This window comes from Podarcis melisellensis (assembly GCF_964234715.1).
Source record: "Podarcis melisellensis genome assembly, chromosome: 1".
In the NCBI taxonomy this organism is placed as follows: domain Eukaryota; kingdom Metazoa; phylum Chordata; class Lepidosauria; order Squamata; family Lacertidae; genus Podarcis; species Podarcis melisellensis.
In genome coordinates, this window is record NC_138528.1 from 78,949,659 (window position 1) to 78,976,204 (window position 26,546).

At 44.8% G+C, this 26,546-nt stretch overlaps 1 long non-coding RNA gene across 1 annotated transcript in view; it reads right to left on the bottom strand.

The window, feature by feature from the left end:
• The window catches only part of LOC309381047, a 46,190-nt gene extending 27,800 nt beyond the window's left edge, over window positions 1-18,390 (bottom strand). The window contains exons 1-2 of the long non-coding RNA XR_014173278.1: window positions 17,495-18,390; window positions 3,865-3,939 (exon numbers count right to left, since the gene is read on the bottom strand). This is a non-coding gene — a long non-coding RNA (uncharacterized lncRNA). The remainder of the gene's footprint in view (window positions 1-3,864; window positions 3,940-17,494) is intronic.
• Window positions 18,391-26,546: the final 8,156 nt, after the last annotated feature.

The window sequence follows — 26,546 nt, forward strand, 5'->3', positions numbered from 1 at the left end:
TGTGTGTGGATCTACAGCAGCTAAAGTTGCACCAATGCTTTATGTGCCCTTGTTTGAGTCACCACGGAGTGTAATTAGGCTAAAGGATTTAGATTTAGCTGGATATGAATGAGCCTATTTATTTCCTTGTCAGCTCCTGGTGACTGAATTTTAATTTAATTTGATAATTGATGCACAGCATCTCTGCTTTCATAACTGGTTCATTTACCTTGGGCAGGATAAGAATCAATGGCCCTGCAAAGCGGGGGAGATCCCAGCAAAGCTTAGTCACGCTTCTAGTCAGCCTTATGAGAACAGATGGCGAAACGAATGCTAATGTAGCAATAGTAACAAGATACGTTCACTGCAGCCCTAGAAACTCTCCCACCCACCCATCACAAGGGGCACTTGGACTTTCAACAAGCTTCCAGCAAGGTACCTTACTAAAGATTCCCGAGTAAGCTTAGCAGTCACAGAAGAAGAGGCCAAGTCTCCTTGTTGGCCAAGAATTGGCAAGCAGAGAGTAGGAATAGATGGGCAGTTCTCTGAATGGAGAGACTCAATCCATTCTGGGTTCATTTCAATCTGGGTTCAGGCCTGGCCATGGGACTGAGTTGGCTTTGGTGGCAGAAGGCAGAACTGCAGCAGTGTGGCCATGCTCCTGTTTCTTGATCTCTCGTGGGTTTTGATCCCATTGACCATGGTACACTCTTGAACCAGCTCTGAGGAATGGGAATTGGGGACACTGTGTTACAGTACAGTTCTTAACCCAAAACCGTTCTTAACCTGAGGTGCGCTTTTGCTAATGGGGATTTCCGTTCTCATCCTGAGGTAAAGTTCTTAACCTGAGGTACTACTTCTGGGTTAGCAGAGTTTGTAACCCGAAGTGTTTGTAACCCAAAGCGTTTGTAACCCAAGGTACCACTGTAGTTCCAGTCCTGCCTCTGAGAACCACTCAAGAGACTAGCATTTCAAGAAATTGGATGGGAGAGGCTGAAAAACCTCTCCCCCCACAAGCCTTGTCCACCATAAGGCAAAGGCAAAGGAGATGGGGGGAAGGGGGGAAGCTGAGATTGAATCCTGGCAAGACAGAGGTATTGTGAGTGAGTGGCTCCCTTAGGAGGGGAGAGGAAAGGTGATGAGCAAGAGGTGACATGATAGTTTATAAAATTAAGCACTGTATGGAGGAAATCAACAGAGAAAAGTTGTTCTCCCTCTCCCTTTACCTTTCATGAAGGTAAAGACTATCAATGGCTACTAGCCATTATGGCTATGCTCTGCCTCCACAGCTGGAAGCAGTTTTGAGTATCAGTTGCTAGAGGAGATGCTCTTGTGTTCAGGTCCTCCTTGCTGGTTTCCCACAGGCATTTGGTTGGCCACTGTGAGAATAGGATGTTGGACTATATGGGCCATAGGCCTGATCCAGCAAGCTCTTCTTACAATGATAAGAACCAAATCATGGCTTCTGAAGCAATTAAGTGTGATTTAGTAGGGTTGCCATATTTCAAAAAGTGAAAATCTGGACAGAAAAGCTTTTTTTGACAGAGTGGTTGAGCTTACACACACACACACACACACACACATAAAGGTAAAGGTACCCCTGACCGTATGGGCCAGTCGTGTCCGACTCTAGGGTTGTGCGCTCATCTCACTTAAGAGGCCGGGAGCCAGCGCTGTCTGTAGACACTTCCGGGTCACGAGGCCAGCGTGACGAAGCTGCTCTGGCGAGCCAGCACCAACGCAGCACACGGAAACACTGTTTACCTTCCCGCTATAAAGCGGTACCTATTTATTTACTTGCACTTAGGGGTGCTTTTGAACTGCTAGGTGGGCAGGAGCTGGGACCGAAAGACGGGAGCTCACCCTGCCGCGGGGATTCGAACCGCCGACCATACGATCGGCAAGTCCTAGGCACTGAGGTTTTACCCACAGCGCGACCCGCGTCCCTCTTTTGCATATATATATATATGCAAAATCGCTGTTTTGGGGGGGAAGTTTTTGAGCTATTTTAGGACAAAAACGACACTGCCGACATGGGTTGCCAAACATCTGGATTTTCCAGGACACTGTTTCTGACGGCCAATTACTGGCTATGTCCAGGAAATTCCAGACATATGGCAACCCTAGGTGTAGAGATTTAAAAGGTCTGCAGACAAATGGGAAAAATTATAATTTATTTAGGAGACCACTGTAAGCAGATGAAAACATTAGCAGGATTATTAGAACACTTGTAGTGTAACAAACATGATGGATAATATGGATAGATATAAAACATAGATTATGATACAATATCATAATTGAAAACGTTGACATTAGGACCCACTGAGGGGATGGGGGGAGAAGCCATGGGATTCAGAGAAATCTCTGTACAGTGGTAACTCGGGTTACATATGCTTCAGGTTACATACGCTTCAGGTTACAGACTCCGCTAACCCAGAAATAGTGCTTCAGGTTAAGAACTTTGCTTCAGGTTGAGAACAGAAATCGTGCTCCGGCGGCGCGGCAGCAGTGGGAGGCCCCATTAGCTAAAGTGGTGCTTCAGGTTAAAAATGGTTTCAGGTTAAGAACAGACCTCCGGAATGAATTAAGAACTTAACCTGAGGTACCACTGTAATGAAAAGGGAATTAAAAAAAAAAAAATTAAAGGCCTGCAGGCAGTGTATCTGCAAAAATGGAAACGTTTCTCCTTAAGCTTGCCATATAAGGAAAACACCTTGGTGAGGAGCGCAGGGAGGCAGGGCTCTTTTGTGACTGACAGTTAGGTGGGGCCTGCCCAATACATTTTGGCACCTGAGGTGACCCACAAAATGGTACTTCCCCCCACCCCCAGCCAGGAAAAAGGGGGTTAGTGAAGATCTGCATCAGGAACAAGGGGGGAGGAGACTAGCAGTGCCTCCTATTGGCCAAGAGTCCACTGCAGAGGCAGCATGGGAGGGGTCAATGTGGCCTCTAAGAGCTCACCGTAGCTGCTGTTCCCACTGTGGGAGTAGCAGCAGGCAATGCATTCATTGGAGGCCAGAACTGCTGCCCTTGAGGCAGTTGCCTCACTTTGCCTCATGAGTTGTCCAGCCCTGCAGCTAGGGATGAGGGACAACTGGATTCTATCAGCACCACCACATCACATAATTATCATCACAGCTTCATCCCTTTTTACATAAACAGCCTCAAAACAACTGTAAAAGCACATTATCACCAAAAATAAGAGCAAAAATAATAACCTAAAATGCATATAATATTTATAAAAAGGGAGTTCCAATCTACACTAGTGAAAGTATGAGAACAAGAGGAGTCACAGATAACCCTCCGAATTAAGGGCCTGAGAAAATAGAAACATTTTTGCCTGGCACCTAAGAACAGCCATCAATAGCATTGACATGGGGAGAGCATTGCTTAGGCAGGGAGCCATCCACATTTCGTCATCTCGTATCATCCTCCTCCACGTGGGAGTAGGAACGTGGAGAAGGCCCTCGGATTATGGATGCAAGTTATGTCTTGATTCATGTGAAGAGAGGCAGTCCTTGTGAAATTGGGATCCTGAGCCACAAGAGGCTTTATCAGTCAAAGCCAGCCCTTTCAACTGAGCCCATAACATGATTGGTTGCCAGTGTGGTAGCACTAAAATTGGTGTTATATGTTCAGACTGTCTTGCCTCAGTCTGCTGTCTCTCAGCTAAATTCTGCACCAGCTACAATTTGTGATCCGTTTTCAAAGGCAGCTTCATGTATAACACGTTGTAGTAATCTAAACTAGAGGCTACAAGAGCACGGTCAACAGATGTCTAGATGCAGGCATGCTCCTTCACAGGGAGAGTAACCCTACCCAGAGCAGTCCAAGCCTTACCCATCCAGTCTAGCAAACCACCCATTATTGGCACCTCACTCTTACCTTGAGGAAGCTTCAGTCAATTGGCTCTCATCCAGTCCATTGCCAGTTAATGATCCAGAACATCCACTGCCACACCTGCAGTTGTAAAAGTGAATCAGACTTGTGCATCATAAGTATATTGCTGACAGCACATTTTATCCTTCGAAAGTCATCCTTCAAAATTCACAGTTCTCCATATTCTGCAATGCAATGCTCCAGTGAGGTAATTTGTTGAAAGGCACTATTGTTAACTTATTGTTATTTTCAAAGGTCAGAATGTTGGAGTGTGCTGTCAACAAAATGCATATACTAAGATAAAGTGTGCATAAAATCAACATGTTGGTGAAAAATTACAAAAATGCATTATATAAGAGAAAGTTGAAATAATTTTGAATTTTCATGAGGACTTTAAAAAAAATGACAAACTGGTGTGGAAGGGTGGAGAACCAAATTTACGTCTGGGGAAAAAAGAAGCTGAGAAACGCCAAAATTGAGAATGGCATTACCAGAAATCCTATCAGAGTGCTTTGGGCAAGGGATGTTGAAGGAATGCATTCTATGTTCTACGAGTGGTGCTAGCTTGGAAGATGCAGGATGTTCGTCCTTTTGCCTCTGCCATCTGCCCACACATTGACACCTGCCAAATCAGCTTTCAGCTTAGCTCCCCCTCTGACTTTTGGTGACAAATAGAGCAGAATGCCTAGGGCAAAATTTCTGCATCAATCCTGAAATTTGGCATGCTCCTTACATAGGGGCTCCTCTCATGGGCATAGCCAGGATTTTTGTTGGGGACAGGCAGGACTTTTGTTGGGGGGGAGCACCAACATGATTGGTCAGTTAGTTAAGTATTTCTATTGTTTACTTGATCGGGGGGGCTGCCCCCCTCTGCCCTGCCCCCCTCTGCCCTTCTCCTTGGCTGCGCCAATGGCACCTTTCTGTCTATTTGCAAACAAATTGCTCACAAAACGATAGCGAAGACTAAATTTATCCTTTTTCAATCGCCCCAAATTGAAAAAGCTGCCTTTGCTGGGAAACCACTGTACAGTTGTACCTCGGGTTACATACGCTTCAGGTTACAGACTCCGCTAACCCAGAAATAGTACCTCGGGTTAAGAACTTTGCTTCAGGACGAGAACAGAAATCGTGCGGCAGCAGTGGGAGGCCCCATTAGCTAAAGTGGTGCTTCAGGTTAAGAATGAATTAAGTATGTAACCAGAGGTACCACTGTAGCTATCTCTTGAGATTTGGTAGGATTCTAATTCTACTCCCCCAAAAATGTTGTTGCTTTTTAAAGTTATAGATAGTTCCTTAAATTCTTTTTTCAGGTACCCAACACACATACCACTTGGATTTGGAACAAAGGCAAAGCAGCCCAGTCCCGAATCAGGCTATTTTCCAAGACGCTGGATTAGCATCAAGCCAAAACTTGTGGTTGGTGAACATCCCTAGTAAAAACCTTCCTTTTAAAGAAAGCTTTTGGTTTGTAGATGATTGTAATACAGTATTGTATTGGTTTTAACACTTGACAATTTTGTGAGTAAAGACAGGATACAATAGTTTTAATTTTGTTCCTTTCTCATTATTGGTTCTTTTTCCTACTCCATCCAAAGTATTTAGATATTTTAGACCTGTTTTGGGCAACCTGCTTGCAAGACCAGGTTGCCAGTGTTTCAAAAGTTTGCCATTAAAATGCTTGTTATTTTAAAATGAATTCTGGCAGCTACTGATGAAACCATGGGGGGAGGAATCGCACAGAATGACAACTACTCCACTTGTCTTGATCTGCATAGTAATCTCCCTGTTTAAAAAATGTGGGCATTAATTGTTAACTAGAATAAACTTCTGATCTGCATAAACCCTCACAGAAGCTTTGCACAGAGATGCACTGTCTATATCAGTGATAATAAATCTCCTGTGTGCCTAATGAGGTCCACAAGGCTGTTTTGAGCAAACCAAAACTACCCTTCTCACATGCGATATCACATGATGTCAGACATGGGAAAATTTGGATTGGGAAAGTTCAAAAAAGAAATCAAGCTATGGCAGCAAAGGAAGATATGGAAGTGCACTTGCGTTCTTCTTTTGCAGCCCTAGCTTGAATTTTAAAAGTATCAGATTGAAGCCAAGGCTGCAAGAATCTGGATCTGTCAGGAGCCCTCTCCTACCCAACACGTACAGAATGGATTGCAGAATTCATTTCCAATGGTGAAACCTGTGTTGGAGCTGAATTCTGCTCTCTCTGCCAACACATTTCAGATATAATGAGAACATTGGATGCCCAGTGGAATTACATCACTTTTGGATGGACACACTTTTTAGCCTTACGTGTCTTATCCTACCCCCAGACAAGAAAAGCTCACATTGGCCGTCTTTATTGACAAAGAAGCACTTACAGCAGCTTCCACAGTGCTCCAGGGACACACAATCTTCTAGCATCTAGGCAGCTGTCCTCAGATTTGTGCCTTGTGGAACAGTTGAAGCAACAGGGGGACCCCCCCCCCACACACACACACACCAGCAGCAGCTTATGAATCCTCATCTGTTGGGGCATGTGCTCAACCTGAGGCGCCACTTACACAGAAACCATTGCTGCTTTTCCCTCCTCAAGCCTCTCCTGGCTCTAGGAGACAGCAGGGTGGGAGATCATAGCAGGGAATCTACTGGCCCGGGCTCAGTCTCTTTCTCCTCCGCCACATCCCGTGCACCTCCCTCTGTCTCGGACTGCCCTGCCCCTTCCTCCTCCTGCTGCCCTGGCTCCTGCCTTGCAGGCAGCACCAAACACTTTAAATCACTGGCCCCTCTCTCCATAGGCACAAAGATAATAAACCACCAGCCTAATCACAAGAGATTAGTATGGTGAGTTGTGCTGTTGCTGAATGTTTTCTGGTATGTTTTTCATGCTTGAACATGTTAATGTTTCTGTCCAGCAACTTTTCCCAACAAACAATTTGTATGGAGCACACAGAGCTTATTATATTCTTGAACCAGCTGTTGCACCCAAGATGGTAAAGAAATGGTAAGAAAGGCAAAACGATTGCAAGAGGTTTGTCATGCCTGGAGCTGCAGATGGGTGACACAGACACAAATTTGCTGAGAAAAGTGCTGCCCACAAACCTAGTACTGTAATTGCAACATACCTTTTTGCATAATGTCCCTGAGAACTAAGTGGGAGCTGACAGAGGCTCATGTACTATGGTTAGATAACAAGGATATGTAACAGGGCAAGAACAGTCTAGCAGCATTAATTTGACTGTGCCCTTTCTCATTAATTGGGAAAAAAACTTTCAGACAAAAGTTGCCAAAATTATTGTTGTTCTTTACTGATGGTGCAGAAGGGATAGGAGTTGAAATATGTTGTTGCATAAACACACAAGAGGAGTTGGTAACAATGGGGCTCACAGAGAAGAATCAGATGTAATAATTTCTCCACCTAAGAAAGTGTTGTAGCCTAAAGGTCTGCCATCAAAATCTTGACCATTTCAGTTTTCGCTATTTTTTATATTTGCCAAAGTAAACACAAGATATTCAAATGTGATGCTATCCAGCTATTAACTCTGGTGTGCAATGCATATGTGCTATAGTGCCTGTCAGCATTCAAATGTGAATTTTGACAATACCAATGGTGTATTTTTGAATGTCAGCATCTGCAGGGCATCACTGCTTTGAGACAGTCACCTAAATATCAGCATTCACCGGATCCTTAGCCAGGTGTTTGCTTGAGAACACTGGTTGGCCACAGTGAGAAGAGGATGCTGTATTAGATGGGCCATTGGCCTGATCTAACAGGCTATTCTTATGTTCATGTGGGGAGAGGAACTGAACAGTGCACACTAACCTCACTTCCAGTGCCCACATCGCCACCAGCTACATCCTCACCAAGTGCTGGGAACATTTAGGGTCCTTCCCACCAGTGGAATCTGCTCCATTGGGGGCAATGAGGAATTGCCCTGCAAGCCTCAGTCTGTTTTCAGCCATCCTCTATCTGCCTTCCAACCGGTCCAGAAGGTGGCACTTGCGGTCACCTTCCTCCTACTTAGTCTCCAGGTTCCCTTTGTAGAACTCGGCCCTGAGGGGGATAGGTATGAAACGAGCTGCCTCTGTCTGCCATTGACTCTGGCTCCATCAACTGATAGCTGCCCTGCGTGCTGTCCTGCTAATCCTGTGAGCCCTGGTCACAAAAGGTTCCCAATTGCAGGGAGAATTCTAAGTGCACTCGGCGGAAGGATTCCCCTACAGGTCTGTGGATAGACCTGTCAAGGAGGGACCCCGGTTGGTGTGTGTGTGTGTGACATGGGTGCAACCCATGTGAGGCAATAATGTCTGAATGGGGCTTCTGCATATCAGAAAAGCGGGGTGATGTCTCTATTTTCAGGGATTCACAAAAATAATCCAGGATTGTCAGTATCTCCATGTAAATCTCCACATCCTCACAACTAGTTCTTGAATGTGTTAAGGTTAAACGGCAAGAAAGAGTTGGCCTTTAAGAGCAATTGTTGTGGTTACTATTTTACCCCTGGAAGCTACAAAACGGGCATTATCCCGCCTCGCATTTCAAAGTACTTGCTGAAGGTGAGGGAGCAGCAGCAAGGAAGGCTGCATCTGTGATGTGGAAGTCATAAATGTCTACAAAGGCTTGGGCACTCCCACTGGTTTGTGGCATACCTGGAGAAGGTAGGGATCATGGCTAGCTCCACCGCTGGCTGTAGGTATGGGAGAAGCAATACATTATGGGAGAAGCAATTGCCTCATAGGCTCAGGTTATATATACCCTATATCATAAAGACACCACTGTCTCCAGCGCACCTCATTCCAAGGAAAACAAACCCTGGGTAAGTGCCTGGATGCCCTAGAATCTTGCACTTCTCCCAATTTGGGGTAGTGTTCAACCTTATGAATTCATATATTGCAACATACAGGGATAGAGACAGTGGCAGAGCGCTGGTATTGCATAGGATCATTTGAATATAATGTATCAGTAGTAACTTAAATTGATGATTGAACTGAAAGAGTAAAAGCAATAGTTCAAGTTACTGCAGTAGTTCATGACAATAACACAGAGTTTTCCAAACTTTTCAAGTTGGTGACCACTTTTTAGATATGCATCATTTCACAATACAGTAATTCAGTTTTATTAGCAAGGAGGTTAAACTAACCCCCTTCCAGCCCTGGGAGGAGAACGGGGAGTGTTCATGAGACACACCAACACCCTGCAGCCAACAGACACACTAACATGTTGTGACACACAGTTTGGAAAGCTCTGATGTAATGCTTCAGTTTTATACTGTGGTTTCATTGATCATGCATGTTGACTTTGATATAAGCCACGCTGGGTTAGTTTTACTTTGAAGGGTGGCATATACATTGTTTAAAAAGTATATACAAATAAGTTAGCGGTAAATAAATATGGTGAAAATTCATGCATCTTACATAAATACATTATCTTCAGAAATCAGTTCACATACAATCCTTTTACTAAGAGGGAAAACAACCTCCCAGCCCTACAAATCTTGCAATTAAAATTTGCTGTCTAAATGTACAGATGTTTCTGAACCTGGGTGAAATCTACCACATCACCAGGTTCAGAAGTTGGAACTTTTTTCTCAAAAGCTTTTCCACTCCTGGTTTGTTCAGTTTTAGCATGGCTTGACATCCCACTTTGATTTCTTCTTATTGGTTCCTCCCCCCCACCTTGTTGTTGTTTAGTATTCTAATTCATTTAAAATGGTTTGGTGTGTTTGATGTGGGTGCCAAGGTGTCTCTCTCGTTGTCAATCAGCTTGGGTGAAGGTTTTCTGTAGAAATTAAACTATCAAATTTAAATAAAATAGTTACCATTGTTGAGTTGGGATGCAGGCTGGGCAGAGTGAGGGGGTCTGGATCTGCATCCCTCTTCTGATTGTTCAAAAGACTTTCACTAAACAGCTAATGAGTCTCGTTTAATTTCTGTGTTTATACTTTTGGCTTCAGCTATTATTTCGGGTGTCGGTGTGATATGAAACTAGTAAAAGAAGAAAGAATGTAAAGGCAGGGAAAATCTTGTCCCCAGGGCACAACTCCTTGCCCATTCAGAAAGATTGGAAGGGTGTGGGAGGCAGGGTTAGCAAGTACAGCAAAGTTTTGAAACTTTGTGCTCTGTGGCATATTAGGAAAGTTACTTTCTTGCTTTTCTGATCAAACAGGCGCACTGTGTATGCACAAGTAGAGAAAGTACCTCATCAGCAGGTTTTTGACATGCCAGGTATCAATGCACTTGATGAATTTCACCCATTAGAGCTTAATACATTAAACATGCATCATTATTCACCAAAAGTTGACAAAGCTGGCGACATTACTAAGAGGTTACCATATTATTTTAGGGACCATGTGTGATCATGCTCCAAGAATATGAAGTAGGCATGTTTGAATGAATTCCTGCCCAAAGGGATTAAATAAAAATACTAACTGCATGCCTAAGCTAGTTGCGACAACTTGGGAAACTGAAAATTGAAGTGCAACTGGCCCCATCTCCCAACAGTGCTAAGAAGTTAACTGGGGTTTGGCGGAAACCCCCAAGGACTAGCACAGGGAGGCAGCCCAACCAGCTGGTGAGTCCCACGTGGCCTGAGGTGCTGTGCGCGGTCCCACAAAGGGCGCCCACCAATGAAGGTGTGAGCGCTCATTATGTCATTCGAATTATAGGTTTATATAGGGGTTTTGTTTTTGTTTTGCATTGGCATACACCACATAGGTGAAGCCTGCTCTTTGGCTAAAAATATGTTTAAAGTGTAAAGGCATTCTGGAAGACTACCACCCTCATCCAGTAAGAGATCTGTGCACAATGCCGGTATGATTGTTGGTGTACACCAAGATGTCACAACTCCCCTGCATTGAGGTAGTCACCCAAACCAGACTGAATTGGCTGGGTGGTCTTTTGATGTGGCTATGGGTGCACATCCACCTCTGGGGGTTATCAGTTGTTGCACAGGACTAGTCGTCTGTCATTATAGCTGGATTAGGTCCATATGTGTGATGGGATAATGAGCTGCTTGTGCGTAAAGCTTAGTCCCTCAGAGTTTGGCAAAATCAGCAAACATCTGTCTCTAACGGAGCCCCTTAAGCATGGCTCCGTCAGTTGCTGGCAGAATCCGACAGTGGGCGTTTACGGAATCTACTCCAGCATAAAAGCTCCTTGACGGAAACGCGTCGTCTGGACTCTCGGCGCGACCGTTTCCGGCGAGGAGTGGGAGTACCTATGGGAGGACCTGAAACTTCTCCTCTGTTATCGCTGGAAGACTCCCTGAGCCATTCCTCCGTCTATCTCTCTTTCTGATCTCCCACTCTCCCCCTGCTGGTGCCTTCCTTCGCTGCTGAGTCTCTCCTGACTTCTGAGAGCCCCTCCACCTCCTGCCTCTCCGATGGCAGTTCCCTGACATCCACCTCCCCTCCAGGGCCCCCTTCACCCCCTCCCGCCCCCTTCCCTGCTGGCGGTGAGGATGGAAAACCCCGGAAAGAACCCTCCTCATCATCCGAGGATTCGAACACTTCTCTCCACTGCCTCCCTTCTCTTCTCCCTGTGTCCTCTTCCTCGTCAGAGTTTATTCCCTCTTCCAGCCCTGATTCTGGGAACCCTTCAAACTCCTCTTCCTCATCGGTTGTGCCGAAGTGTTCCCTCCTGAACCGTCCCACGGGCTGAGGTTTCCTTGGAAACCGTTGATGAAACGTTTCTATTAAAATCTCGTCATTGACCTCCTCTGCCGGTAACCATGTGTTTTCCGACTCAGCTTCCCCTTCCCATCCTACCAAATACTCCACCTGATTCCCTTTCCACCTGGAATCAATGATTTCTGCCACATGTATGTTGCGTTCCCTTTCTTCTATGACTGGTGTTTGAGTAACCTCCCTCTCACGTTCCCCCCTCTCGCCCCTCTCGGTATGGCAACAGCAGAGACCTGTGAAATACTGGGTGCAGTTTCATGTGGTTGGGCAATCTGAGTTTGAATGCCACCGGGTTGACCTGTTGTATGACCTCAAAGGGTCCCAGCCGTTTGGGTCTCAATTTCTTACACCCTCCCTTGAACGGCAGTCCTTGGGTGGATAGCCACACCCTGTCCCCCACCCTTATGGTTTCACCTTCCCTTCTGCTTCTGTCTGCTTGCTTCTTTTATTCTTCCTTGGCCCTCTCTAAGTTAAGTTGGAGTTGCCGGTGGATCGCTTCCATCTCTTCCACAAAGTGTTCCGCAGCCGGGACACTCCATCTCTCCCCTCCTTCTCCTGGAAATGCCCTGGGATGACACCCATAAGTAGCCAGGAAGGGACTTATCCCTGTGGACACATTCTCCGTGTTGTTGTAGGCAAATTCTGCCAGGGCCAACTTATCTACCCAATCATTTTCTCTGTCACTTACATAACACCTCAGGTATTGTTGTAAAATCCCGTTTGCCCTTTCCGCTTGCCCATTTGTTTCTGGGTGCCGGGCAGTTGAAAAATTGACTTCCACGTGCAGTAAGCTCATGAGCTTCCTCCAGAACCTGGAAGTAAATTGTTTCCCTCTGTCGCTGACCACCCTCAAGGGGGCGCCATGCAACCTGAAAATATGCTCTACAAACAACTTGGCGGTTTCTTCTGCTGTGACCGCGTGTGAACAGGCTATAAAATGACACATCTTAGTTAATAGGTCTACCCTTTGGATCTTGGCAGGTCCGTCATAAAATCTATGGATACTGCCTCCCATGGCCTTTCTGGTGTGGGTAAGGGTTCCAATAGCCCAGCTGGTGCCAGCCTCTCCCCTTTCGCTTGCTGGCACCTGTCGCACCCCCTGACATATTCCCGTACGTCTTCCCTCACCTTGGGCCACCAAAACTCCCTGGTAACCAACCACATGGTTTTGTGCTGCCCGAAGTGCCCCGCTGTGGGGCTGTCGTGTAACTGTTTGAGTACTCTGCCCCTCAGTTCCCCATCGGGTATGTACAGTGCCCCTTTGTAATACAATGCCCCGTTCTTTTCTTCAAACCCCCCTGTGTTCTCCCCTGTCCCCCTGAGTTCTCTGAGTTTCTCTTGGGCGTATTCATTGTTCTCGGTACCCTCTACCAGTTCTCTCTGCCCCACCAGTGCCGCCCCACACACCCAGTGGTCCTCAGGGATTATATGCCTTTCCTCAGGCGCTCCCTCCCCCTCTAAGTACTCAGGTTTTCTGGAAAGAGCGTCCGCCCTTACGTTCTCCGAGCCTGGTACGTAACGAATTTCAAAATGGAATTTGGAGAACTCCTGGGCCCATCTCACTTGTCTCTGGTTCAGTACTCGGGCTGTTCTCCAATATTCCAGATTTTTGTGGTCGGTTCGCACTTGGACCTTGTGCTGCGCCCCAATCAGCAAGTGTCGCCATCTCCGGAATGCTTCATGAATGGCGAGCAGTTCTCGGTCGTATACGGTGTAGTTCCTCTCGGATTTGTTCAACTTCCGCGAGAAGAAAGCACACGGTCTCCATTCCGACGTATCTTTTCCCGGCTATAGAAGCACAGCCCCCACCGCTCGGTCTGAGGCATCAGTCTCCACTCTCATTGGTTGCTGTAGATCCACATGCAAAAGTTGCTCTTCCGACGCAAACGCCTTCTTTAATCTTTCGAACGCTCGCTGCGCCTCTTCCGTCCATACAAATTTCTTCTTGCTGCTAAGACAATCAGTGATGGGCGCCGTTAAGTGGGCAAAGTTTTTGATGAACTTCCGATAGAAGTTTCCGAAGCCCAGGAATCTTTGCACGTCCTTCTTCGTTTTTGGTGTCTTCCATTCCAGTACCGCTTGAACCTTGCTGGGATCCATGGCCAATCCCTTGTCTGACAACCGGTACCCCAGGAATTCCACCTCCCTGGTATGAAACTGACACTTCTCCAGTTCCACCCACAGCTGGTTTTCTTGCAATCTGCTCAGTACCTCTCTTACATCTCGCACATGCTGCTCCTCATTCTCTGAGTACACCAGGACGTCATCTAAGAACGCTACACAGTTCTTGTAAAGCAATGGTCCCAACACGTGATTCATGAACGATTGAAAACAGGCCGAGCCCGCCTGTAGACCGAAGGGCATAACGAGGTACTCAAAGGCCCCCAAGGGGGGTGAACATAGTGGTTTTCCACTCATCTCCCTTTCTCATACGTATCAGATTATATGCACCCCTAAGGTCCAGCTTGGTAAAAAATTTCCCTTTCCTCACCCGGGTCAAAATGTCATCTATTCTGGGCATGGGGAAAGTCACTGGTTCTGACACTGCATTTAGGGCCTGGAAGTCCACGACCAATCTGGGTTTATTAGTATTTTTTTTGTCCACAAAGAACACTGGGCTGCCCCCCACCGCTCGTGACTCTCTGATGAAACCTCGCTTGAGATTCTTGTCAATGAACTCCCTTAACTCCTGCATCTCACTGTCTGACATTGCATACAGCTTGCCCACTGGCAATTGTGCTCCTGGGAGTAAGTTAATTTGACAGTCAAAAGGTCTGTGCGGGGGCAGTTTATCTGCTTCTCTTTCGCTGAAGACGTCAATCAGGTCAGCGTATTGTCGTGGCACCTTCCCTTTGTCCGTTACTTCCGTCCCTGCTAGAGTGGCCCTAGCCCCTTCCTGAGCCTTTCCCTCTTTGCAGTGTTCTAGGCAATGTGCTGATCCAAAGGAAACCACCCTCTGATGCCAGCCTACTAGCGGATCATGTAGCGCTAGCCAGCTCATCCCCAAAATAATGGGAGCTCCTCCCAAGGTGGCCACGTTAAACGCTATCAGTTTGGTGTGTCTTGCCACCCTCATTATCATTGGGACAGTCTGTTGGCTCACTTCTCCTCCCAACAGTTCCCTCCCATCAATCGTGGTCACCTGCAAAGGGTTACTTAAAGGGATAGTCTGTATCTGGTGTTCATCTGCAAACTCCTTACTCATAAAATTACAGGAGCTGCCTGAATCCAATAGCGCTTTTATCTTTAGTGAGTGTCCGTTTGGCAGCTCTAGCAACACCTCTATCACAAGCGCTGGTCTTGGGGGTTCCGGCGTGGGCACTTTCACTGCTCTTTGGCCTGGCTGCTGTGCCCCGATGGTGGCAGCCAGGCATTGGCTTTTACTTGCTCCTTGATTTCTTCTTCCTCCTTCCCCCCAACAGCTCCCGCCATCCCTTGCCATTCCTTTCTTTGCGAGCAGACTCTGGCAAAGTGACCTGGCTGTTGGCAGAGATAACATTTCTTGGCACTCTTTCCCTCCTTCTTCCGCCCTTCACTGGGGTTTGAAACTGCGCGCGCGCTGTTCCAAGTTCCATCGGCTCTGCTGGCGGGAAAGGCTGCTCTGGAATCTCTGGAATGCGGAAATCCTTCCAACGTTCCCCTTTCCTTCCCGCTTCTCCAAAGCTCTCGCCTCCTGGCGCGCTCCTATGGCCAGCGCGGATTTAGTCAGCTGGTCCATAGACTCCGCCCTAGGCGCCCGGGAAAGTTCATCTTTCACTGCCGAAGAGAGCCCTTCTTCGAACAGCATTTGTATGGGTTCACCCGATAGATCCCAACCCAGTCTATGGATCAACATAGTGAACTCAGTCCAGTACTCACGGACAGATCAGCTCCCCTGTTTACACGCCATTAACTGTCTGCGCACCACTCCCTGCTCAATCTCGCTGGAAAACATCAGATCCATGGCGCGAAAAAACTTCCTCGTGTCCTTTAGGATGTCATTATTGGCTGCCATCAGGGGCCTAACCCAGTCTTTCGCCCCCCCTTCGAGATGGCCAATCACAAACGCCACTCTCGAATCCTCATCGGGGAAGTCATCAAACTGCAGATTGAGGGCATATTGCATCTCTGTTCTAAAGGCTTGATAGTTCCTGGGATCCCCCCCAAACCTCTGCACCAATCATGGCACTTTCTTGCGAGTGGGGTGGTTTTTCCCTTATCCGCATCCTGAGCCCTCCTCTCCTCGAGCCTCGCCGTTTGCAGCGCTAGCTGGACTTCCAACGCCCTGTACCTTTCTTCCAGGCTTGGACCCGCTCCAGCTCCTGCTCCTCCGGTTCCGGCTGGGTTGCTCATGATGCCTCTCTTTGCACAAGCTGCTTTCAGAGACTGTCGGATTGCTGTGATGGGATAATGAGCTGCTTGTGAGTAAAGCTTAGTCCCTCAGAGTTTGGCAAAATCAGCAAACCTCTGTCTCTAATGGAGCCCCTTAAGCATGGCTCCGTCAGTCGCTGGCAGAATCCGACAGTGGGCGTTTACGGAATCTACTCCAGCATAAAAGCTCCTTGACGGAAACGCGTCGTCTGGACTCTCGGCGCGACAGTTTCCGGCGAGGAGTGGGAGTACCTATGGGAGGACCTGAAACTTCTCTGCTGTTATCGCTGGAAGACTCCCTGAGCCATTCCTCCGTCTCTCTCTCTTTCTGATCTCCCACTCTCCCCCTGCTGGTGCCTTCCTCCGCTGCTGAGTCTCTCCTGACTTCTGAGAGCCCCTCCACCTCCTGCCTCTCCGATGGCAGTTCCCTGACAATATGTGTACTTCGGAAATCTGCAGCCTACAGTATATTTCAAATGAACAGCCCAGTCCCATGTAGCCTACTAAGTAAACCCACTAAGTTAGTCCAATAGGACTCCTCCACCACCTGTAAAGCTGCTACACATCAGTAGACCTTAAAAATACTAAAATACCTTTTTTGTTCTATATACATTCAAATTATGCTTCCTTATGTGGCTATGGCTATATAAAAGAGCACAATTTCACATTTTCTTTGTAAAAAAATCCCCACGCCCCATTGCCTTCTCTTGCTTCAGAAACAACTAAAACTGATTTTCACACTTTGATCCTAGATACACGTAGGTGAAATGCCACAATACAGATATTATTATTATTTAAATTGATCCATCGCCTACTACATAGCAGCTTCTCGTGGTACAGAGAACCTATTATCAGGCTGGACCTGTAAGATTGGGATTGGATCACACCATCTGCTATTTTAGGGTGTCAGGCTTCAGGGAACCCAATCCCTCCCCCAGTGGCAGCCAGTAAACAGAGAAACAAGAGGAGTTCTTACCAAGTAATTTATTCCATAGTTCACAGAGAGAGTCAAAGGAATGCATCCTCCCTAAAAGAATGGCGTTGCTCTGAATAAAGTCCAACCCCCTTCATCCCTCCTATTCTACGTCACCCTTGTGACTGCTAACCTGATCTTTCTGCCTCTGAGCCTTCTGTTCTCCTATCCTCAATGCCCGCCTGGTCCTGGGAGGGGGTGGTCAGGAATGCTCTTGAAAGACACTGAGTCTGTCAGCTGTCTCTCCTCTGGTGCTTCTCCTTCCTGCTGTTCCTCTCCCAATATTTCCCAGCTTTCCCCCTCTGCAGCTTCTGAACTATGTCCTTCTGCAAGCCACTGTTCTAAATCCATACTGTCCTCCTGTTCTCGGGAAGGTTCAGGAGAAGGGAGGGGTGGCTCCCACCATTCCTCCTCAGTCTAGCCCCTGACATCAGGATTCTCCTGCCCCCACCAGCCAATTTTGAGAGGCAATGGGAGATTGGGGGGGGAGCCCCATTGCGCAAGCAGAAGCCCTAAGGCTCGTTAGGTGAATCCCAATCCAAGTTCCTATAGCCAAAGCACATTCCAAAGCCTTCTTAGGATTTAGATTCCATACACACCCTCACATGTCAAGAGAAGAAACAAGGATACTCACAACTCAGCTGGGTGTGGAAAGCAACCCATTGAAATGCATGTCACATGAGCAGATGGTGGATTAAGAAGGTGTGATGGTTTGGTGGAGTTTGTGGTAGGACACACAGAAAGGAACGCATATTGAGGTGGGAAGAGATACACCCTGTCCAGCATCCACCCTGTCCAGCACTTTTTCACAACAGCCAACATCCTTTCCAGCTTCAGGCAGCATCATTAAAATACTGTATTAATATCATTCAGATGCCAAGACAGTGTGCTCATTTTCTCAGGTTGTTTAATTATTTCATTTTCTTCCTTGCATCATTTCTTAAACCTGCTATTCCTGTTATGGATGGGTATTTTAAAAAACAAAAACCTTGTTTCGTTTTTGTATTTTTAAAATATTGTTTTATTTATGTGTTTGTTCCTGTTCTGGGAGTTCTTGGGAACTGCCCTTCCATGCACAAGCAAATCCAACTGGAATACAGGCAACAGAGCAGCACCCTCCGTCGCACTTAAGGGCAACAGACTAAATACAGATGTGTCTAGGTGGCATACACAGTTCTGTCCTACGACAGAGGGGAATGGCTTGGGGGCTCAGAAGAAATAGCTGAAGGGGTGTGTGTAGCCATTGCTCCCCCTCCCGAGCACCTGTCTCCTAAGGCAGTTGCCTCACTCTGCCTAACGTTAGGGCCAGCCATACTGCAGTCTCATTCATCACTGGCTCCAGTAAGCAGCCCCCAACAACAGGTTCCTCACCTCTTAGAAAACTGGAAAAATTTCTCTGAACTGTACATTATTGACTTCATTCTCATTTTCAGTGACTGGGGTTCCTTTATACCAGCAAGCCTCAAAGTATAAAGTTATACCCAGAACAAAAACCATTTCCTCTTGTCAAAAGCAAAGAGTTATGCAAGTCTCCACTACAGGGTTGCTATCTCTTTGTACTTTATATAAACTGTTCATGTTCTTGTTCATGTTCATTAAAGAAATCTTTATTGTCATCTTGCTGTGAGAGTATAAGCATAAGTTACACATAGACTTTTGACAATAAAGGAGTCAACAACAAAACACAATAAATCAGGAAAGGGGGAGGAAGAAACTAGGACATAACAAACATTACAAAATTTATCTGGCAAGGGGGAAAACCAAGAATAAAATTTAAAATACTTACAAATGTTAAAGAAAGAGGAGGTTTCTCCCTACCAGATTTGAAATTGTATTATAAAGCGTCTTGCCTATGTTGGTTAAGGAATTGGATATTGTTAAAAAATACAAATCTACTAAACCTGGAAGGATATGACAACAGATATGGGTGGCATGCTTATTTATGGTATGAGAAGGCAAAAGTTCATAAAGGTTTTCTGAACCACATAATTCGAAAATCAATCTATGAGGTGTGGTCTCGATATAAGAGTTTATTAGAAGATAAAACATCATAGTGGCTGTCACCTTAGAGGCAACAACTATTAAAAAGGTAAATATGGAATCAAAATGGGCCACCTATGGAGACTTGGTGATAAGAGGTGGACAACCAGTGGAAATTGAAACCATATGAGGGAATAAAAGAGTTGGTAAATGATTGGTTACATTATCATCACATAAATGAAGTATTTAAAGAAGCTAAAAGAAAAATGTATTTGAATTAATAAGATCCAGGTTTGAAATAGATCTATTAAGCAACAAGGTTAAAATATTGTCAAAAATGTATAAGTTACTTTTGGAATGGCATATGAAAGATGAAGAAGTAAAATTTGTAATGATACATTGGGCAAAATATGTTGGTTATAATATACAGTTAGAAGATTGGGTAAGATGGTGGAAAGAGGGAATAAATTTTACTTCATGCAGTTCACTTAAAGAAAATATAATGAAAATGATGTATAGGTGGTATTTAACACCAGTGAAATTAGCAAAAAATGTATAGAACAAATAATAAATGTTGGAAATGTAAAGAAAAAGAAGGTACCTTTTACCATATGTGGTGGGTTTGTAAGGAAGTGAAGGTCTTCTGGGAAATGATATATAATGAACTTTTTAAAATGTTGAAATATACATTTACAAAAAAACCCCCAGAAACATTCCTGCTAGGTATAGTAGGTAGAGAAATACATAAACAGGACAAAACTTTGTTACTATATTCAGCAACTGCAGTGAGAATGTTACTAGCCTAAAGATGGAAGCAAGAAGATTTACCAAGGAAAGAAGAGTGGCAGATGAAATTATTGAACTATGCCAAATTGGCAAATCTAACAGGGAAAATCTGGAACCAGCCGGATCAGACTGAAAGACTGGAACAAATTTGTATTATACTTGAAAGACAATTGTAAACAATTAACATACCTAGTAGGGTTACAAGAAGTTTTGTAAGGTTAAAACTATTAATTATTACTTATTATAGTTAATTTAGTATTTACATAAGATTATGAATTAATAATAATAAGAAATATAGGAAATGCAGTATCCAGAGAATAGGTTTGAAAGCCAACAATCGGGGAGGGAGAAGTCACAGGCTTGACGAGCCAAATGTTTTATTTACTTCCGTATACCATGATATTATATATGGAAATATATGTAAAGACCAATAAAAATTATTATAAAAACAAAAACAAACATGACCGGTTTTCTATAATTGATTTTTAACCTGACAACCTTAGCAAACATACTAAGAGCCTGCTGTAGAGGCAGGAAAGCTCTTTTAGGATCACAGAGCATTAAAGGGCAGATCATCTGCAAACAGATTCAATTTGTGTTCAGTTTCCTGAATTTGGGATACATTTAATTTCAGCAGAGGATCTTAAGATTCGTAGCTGAGGCCTCTATTGCCACTGTGAGTAGGAGGGGCAACAGTGGACAGCCTTGCTTGTGAAAGGAGTGGAGTTGCCCCCATTAATGGTAATGCAAACTTCTGGGGCGAGCAGATTTTGGAGACATCTCCTTGACAGTTTTTTTTTGGAGACATTTAGTGTGAGTTGATAAAGATTTGCCATTAATTAGGTTTGACTTCCTTCATGTATCTAAAGAAGGTAAATCCAGAGGTGTTCAGATCTTCTACTAGTTGATTTATATCCTGCTTGTCCATTGATTTGCAGCCTTTATAAATGCAATGGATTCATTAAAATGCTACACGGGGAGTCGGGATGGAACTAGCTCAGACAGAGCAGAAACAGAGGCATCTTATTTTATTTTTACCTGCCTGCCACCCACAATCTTCTTCTAATACTTCGTTTTCTCCCAGACTACATGAGAATCCACCCTCCCTGTCCTGCAACAAGTATTTCCTTTCTCTTCATATCATTTCTTCTTAATCATATTGGAAAGGGAATGCAGAGCTAATTTGTAATAAGCAAACCTACTGATATGATTGTTCCCTACCCATGTTCAAACTTGAATGTGATACTAATATACTTATTTCACATAAGGATAGCAAGCCTTAATTTAACATAATCAAAACTCTTGTTCTGTACATCATGGCCTCATGCTCTTTCCTATCGCAATCATTTCTACACATTCCCTTTCCCAAATTACTCCCAAATGAAATTTCAGGTGTTTACGAAACTGGGTCAAGCAATCATGTTGCTCAAGGAATAGTTAAGTAACAGACAGCAGAGCGTAGGAACAAGTGGGCTGTTCTCTCAAAGGAGAGATATTGAAAGTGGAGTCTCGCAAGAATCATTATTGGGACTTGTGCTTTTTAACTTGCTCATAAATGTTCTAAAGTTAGAAGTGAGAGTGAGGCAGCCAAGTTTACCGGAGATAGTAAATAGTTTGTGGCAGTTGAACCAAAAAGGAATTGTGAAGAGCTCTCAAATAACCTTTAAACTAGATGAATGGGCAAATGCAATTCTATGCAAACAGTGTAAAGTAGGGGTAGGCAACCTAAGGCCCAGGGGCCAGATGCGGCCCAATCGCCTTCTCAATCCAGCCCGCGGATGGTCCAGAAATCAGCGTGTTTTTACATGAGTAGAATGTGTGCTTTTATTTAAAATGCATCTCTGGGTTATTTGTGGGGCCTGCCTGGTGTTTTTACATGAGTAGAATGTGTGATTTTACAGTGGTACCTCACAAGACGAATGCCTCGTAAGACGAAAAACTCGCAAGACGAAAGAGTTTTTCATTTTTTGAGTTGCTTCGCAAGACGAATTTCCCTATGGGCTTGCTTCGCAAGACGAAAACATCTTGCAAGTGTGTTTCCTTTCCGGGCGGCCGCACGGATGGGTCGGCGCTGGCGGGAGCCTCGTCTGTGGGCGCCGCCACCGCCTCTCCCTTCCAAATCCTGCGCGCAGCGCCCGTACAGGATAGCCAGCACCAGCAGCGCCAAGAGCAGCGCGGCTAAGAGCAGCGCCAGCAGCGCGGCGGACTTTTTGCCCACGTAGAAGCCCGAGCGCAACTTGACAGTCATGGTGGCTAGTTGAAAGCGAGGGGGGAGCCTGAGTGACTGAGGAAGAAATTCAGCACAGGATCCGTGCTTCGCAAGATGAAAAATTCACAAGATGAAAAAATTAATTTCGTCTTGCGAGGTACCACTGTATTTAAAGTGCATCTCTTGGTTATTTGTGGGGCATAGGAATTTGTTCTTTCCCCCCAAAAAAATATAGTCCGGCCCACCACATGGTCTGAGGGACGGTGGACCGGCCCACAGCTGAAAAAGGTTGCTGACCCCGGTATAAAGTAATACATGACAGGGCAAAAAATATTCACTTGCGGTGAGAGGGCTCCTCCAAGGTTGCTGTAAAAAGGCTTTGCTCCTGCAGAGGACAGCAGAATACACCCTCCAAGTGTCCCTGTTTTCCAGGGACAGCCCCAGATTTACAGATGCCACTCCAGTTTCTGATTCAATCCCAGAATGTCCTGCTTTTCTGCAGGACGTCCCTATTTTCATCTGAGAAATGTTGGAGGGTATGGAGTTAATGTGACCTCTGAGCCAAGAAGATAAGCAACTATACAACATTTGGAAGACACCTGAAGGCTGCCTTGTATAGGGGTCTTTTTAATGTTTAATGTTTTATTATGTTTTTATATATGTTGGAAGCTGCCCAGAGTGGAACAGGGTGTCCCTATTTTCATCTGAGAAATGTTGGAGGGTATGGCAGAATGTCTGAGGAACTGTATTCCTTCAATGTGCCCAATCATTACATTGACTTTAAGACATTAAAGAGGGTGATACAGTTGACATTGATACCTGGTTTGATGTCAAAGCTGATGACTCAGAGTGCAGAGATGCCTGTTGGCATCCAGTTATTTATGAAGTTCCTTAATTCATTCAACCTAGTTTACTTAAGGGGTGTATTAAAATCTTGTGACATTATGGATCATAATAGTTCTCTATAAATATTCTTTCAATTAAGAGCAGAAATGAGCAAACGTTTGAATAGTTTAAAAATAATTTTGTACAACAGTTAATGAATAATCTAATATTTAAATCAGGTAACCTAATTTTTCCAGTAGCACCTTAGAGACCAACTAAGCTTGTTCTGGGTATAAGCTTTCGTGTGCAAGCTCAGGTATCTGAAGAAGTGTGCTTGCACACAAAAGCTTATACCAAGAACAAACTTAGTTGGTCTCTAAGGTGCTACTGGACAATTTTTATTTTTAAAAAATATGTTTTGACTAATTTTTCATTGTTTTCATTTTGGTTAACCTATCATCACATTTGTCAAATAAAATCTGCTTAGCCTGCTTACTCTTTGTTGAGAGCATAAGAAGGTGGTTATTAAGCCTGAGCTTCCGATCAAGCTAAGAGCCTAATTTCATCCCAATTTTGGCATCCAATGTATGTGTCTACCCCAGCCCACTTGGGGTAGACACATACATGTGTCTCCCTCAGGAAAGACTGGGTAAATCAGGAGCTTTGGGTGTCACTGCCCAAAGGTGTCCAATAGCACATGCTCCCCTCCACACCACCTTTCCCTTCGAGCCCCAACCATCTTGCAAAATCAAAAAACACTGTGTGCCTCTCCAGCCCATTGCTGGAGACAGGAGTGGTGGTGAAGTTGCCTCCTAGCGCCTCTGATTTAATGCTCCATTTCAAAGATGCAGCATGAGGTCAAGGACAGGACGCTGCCCCTTGGGACAGGAGCATGTTCTGAAGGCCACAAGAGGGGGGCGCAGAAAGGCGGGGAGAGTAGAAGAGAGAAAGAAAGAAAGAAAGTGTAACTATATTTATTTTTGCTCAGGCTCCATCCAACATCAGCTCCAGTCCCTGATTGAATTTATCATTTTCAATTTACTAAACTGAGGCTGTGTACACACCTTGTGTTCAAAGCACACAAACTCTCCAGGAATCCCAATGCTGGGAATTTTAGCTCTATAAGAAGCAAACCACAGTTCTTAGGATTCTGGTGTGTGTGTGTCTTTGTGCACCTATGCATGCTTTAAAAGCACTTTAAATGTATGATGTGTTTGTGGTCTGAATGCAAAAGATATTGGAATGCAAATGAGCGTTCTTGGGGTAATGCATGTTTACAGAAATATAATTTCCTGGTGTCATGCATAAATTTGGACAATCAGCATTACATCTTTGCCATGGTTGTGACACAGTCCTGATGCTTTTTAATGTTAACAATGACCTCCCAAAAATCAAAGCACTTCATTACCGGTAATTATTCAAGAGTCAACATGCCTTGGATATGTTCCATTGAGTAAATGAGCACAGAGCAAAATGGTTTCTTGATCTGCAGCGGATGATCGAATCAATATATTAGGGGCCTCCAGCCTTTTGGTATCCTGGGGGAATTCCCCTCTCTGTGTGTCCTGCTCTTCCTGGGTTCATGGAGACTAAAGTACCACAGGTGTGCTGGCAGTACATAGGACACTCACTACTCACAGAGCCTGGCTGAGCCTGGCAGTGTGGGAAATACACCCTGAAGTACATAGCAATGGTGTGCCTTCACATCATTTACAGGAACCATGTTGTTCTCATTTTGATTCTTATTTGAAAAGCATTCCTCTTCAGGTGTTCACAATCCAGCAACATTACCATTTGTGTGGGAAGGGATGAGTATGCAAGCTCCACTCCATGCATTACTAATTTAGCCAGCTTCCACTTCCAAAATGGGACTCTGGTGTTGTAACCCTAGAGTTCCACAATGCACAGGAGAACCTTGGCCAAGAGAGAGAGAAAAGGCTTCTCACTTTCCACAACTGCAGTTACTATTAACTCTAAAATTCAATTAATGCATATTGTCAACTCTAATATTAGGTCTAAGGTTCTTGATGCTATCAACAACAAACACTACTAATATGAACTTTTATTTACATGCATATTAAAGGAGCAAGTAGGAAACAGCTCTTAAACTGTAGATGGGCCAATCACTGAATGCATGTAGTAACTTTGTTCCTTGTCATATGCAATTCTCTTAATGAAGAAAGATCTGTTGACATACGAGGAACAAAGTTCCTTGTTTATTTTGTCATCTAGTCCAACCCCCTAAACTAAAGCATCCATAATAGATGGCCTTCCAACCTCTGCCTAAAATCCTCCAAGGAAGGAGAGTCCACAACCTCCCGAGGGAGATCGTCATGATGAGAAAGAAGATACTACAGTTCAACACCAGGATAGACCGTGACTGAATGTTAACCTTCTATCTCTGATCTCTTATACCATTTCTTCTCCTGAGGCCCTTGAATATTTCATAGTAAACTACAATAGGCACAAGCAGCGTGTTTCCTTCTTGCAAAATTGTTGCGCTGAAGTTGGCCAGAAAGATGAGTAGAAAGATTAACAGAGAAGCATTTTTCAAGTTGATAGTTAAACAGTGGAAACATGGTTCCCACTTGCATTGTCCATACACAAACCTATGCACCATTTTCCATGACCCCTCCACTTTCACAGGTGAAGTGGGTGGTGAGCAAAGGTAGAGTATTTTTGGTGGGGGCACCCAGCTTTGGAATGCCCTCAACAAGAGTGTTCACCCAGTGCAACTCTGAAATCTTTGCAGCACCAGGTGAAGTGTTTTTTCATTTGCCTGAGTCTTTAGATTCGCGGATTTACTGTATTCTGTGTGTTGGTTTTGTGTTGATTTTATTGCTACATGATGACGTTATGATTTGACTGCATTTTCTCTCAGATCCTTGAGACTGACGAATGTCCTGTTAAATTATATGAATGAAATTCACTTCCTCAACCCTTCCTCTGGATATTTTTTACTTACTACAACACCATCAACCCAGGCCAACATGGGCTGTGCTCAGGAATGATGGAAATTATAGTCCTAGTTGCTACATGTGTGCTAGATCCTTGTCTTTCCTGGCTCACTAAATAGACCAGTGGGAGACTAGCCAAGTGCTTCCTGAGTGCTGAGTTCCAGCCTTAAGGAGACAGTTGTAATACCTTTATTAAAAAAGCTCTTCCTGAATTGTGCCATATTGTATAATTATGTGCCAGCTTCCAATATTCCATTTCTGGGCAAGGTAAAGGAGCATGAGGTGGCATCTCAGCTCCAGGAGATCGTTGGTTTCCAATCAGCTAAGTACTGCACCCCCCCCCCAATTTTTCGAAAGCCATGGACCCTCTACTTTGAAAATTTTGATATCTTTATGGTAGTTTTTGTTATGTGAATGGTGCTACAGGCCCCCTGGGTGGGTTATGTGAACCCCTTGGGGTCCATGGACCACCATTTGGGAACCACTGATCTAGATCCATTTCCATTCATTTTCAGGCCCGGTTATTGAACAGAGATGGCTTTGGTCACCTTTGTGGATGACCTAGCCAGGAATTGGACAGGGTGAGTCAGTTCCTGTTGGTTCTGCTGGACCTCTCAGCAGCCTTTGATTACCATTGGCCATGGTATCCTTCTGGTCCACCTTGCTGGGATAGGACTTGGAGGAACTGTTTCACAGTGGCTCTGTCTCCTTCTGGAGGAGCGAACCCAGAAGGTGGTGCTAGGGGACTCCTGTTCAACACCTTGGCCATTGGCCTGTGGGGTCCCTCGGGATGTTGTTTTGTCCCACGTACTAGTTAATGTTTACACGAAACCACTGGGGAAAATCATTGGGAGTTTTGGGGTTCAGTGTCACCAGTATGCTGATAACATCCAGCTTTATTTATCCTTTTCATCTAAATCTAAAGAAGC